Genomic DNA, 945 nt, shown 5'->3' with positions numbered 1-945 from the left:
CCACCTCTCATTGGAGGATATTTCACAGAACTGTAGAGCCATCAGGGATTCCAAAGATCAAACTCATACACACCTACTGAATCAAAATCTTTTCAACAACTCCCTAGGTGATTCCCATGAACACTAAATTTGAGATCCCCAAATCTAATTCAAACTCCTTTTTTTTAATAAGGAAATTTAAATCCAGAGAGGTACATGATTTGCCCACAATCACCCAGCTAGTTAGTATGCAGCCAATTAATTATTCTATTAGCAATCCGATTGCCCTTTTAAAAGAACCTGTCAGATAAAACATGCAAAAATTGAGCTGCTCATCCTTCTTCCTCGAGAGTGTTATTTTCTCCATCCGTTTTACTCATCTAACCATTAGCAAATCTCTGCTCCCAACACAACATCTCCAAATGTGCCCTCCTGAACCATTTTCCTTTCAGAACCACAGCTTGTAGCCATCACTCTGCCATCATCCTCTCCCCACAAAGCTCAAAGGTCACACACAGTACAATCTGTTTCCTTTACTGCTGACCTAACAGCCTCCATCTGAAAACTCTATGAAGACTCCTGTCCCCACTCTACAGCTTCTCTTCTCTGGCCCCAAGCAATTTCCCCAGCTACTAAGAAGTAAGTAATCATTGCTTTTTGTGGAAATAAAAACGGTGATACTCACTCCTACCATGGCAGTATTTCCCTTGTTTTGCCCCCTGTTCACTGAACTCGAAAACATCACTGCTATTTCTCTGGTAAACAGGAAAGTCTAATCTTTCGGCAAGCCATTGACACATATAAAGCATTTCTGGACAGCAAAAGATAATCTTGAACCTGTCACAAAAGAATATGTCTGGGGGTTATGTTTGGTCTGTTTTTTATTATTACAATAAAAAAATATTTTTTTCAAATTAATTGCCTGTTGGTCTAGGATTTGAAAATAGGAAAATAAAATTTTTTAAT

At 38.5% G+C, this 945-nt stretch overlaps 1 protein-coding gene across 1 annotated transcript in view; it reads right to left on the bottom strand.

The window, feature by feature from the left end:
• ADAM23 (ADAM metallopeptidase domain 23) overlaps positions 1–945 on the bottom strand; it is a 171,410-nt gene that overhangs the window by 155,016 nt on the left and 15,449 nt on the right. The gene's annotated exons all lie outside the window — the stretch shown is intronic.

This window comes from Trichechus manatus, unplaced genomic scaffold (assembly GCF_000243295.1).
Source record: "Trichechus manatus latirostris isolate Lorelei unplaced genomic scaffold, TriManLat1.0 scaffold00056, whole genome shotgun sequence".
Classification (NCBI taxonomy): Eukaryota; Metazoa; Chordata; class Mammalia; order Sirenia; family Trichechidae; genus Trichechus; species Trichechus manatus.
The sequence above is the reverse complement of the archived record's forward strand: the minus strand, read 5'-3'. Positions and strand labels throughout refer to the sequence as shown.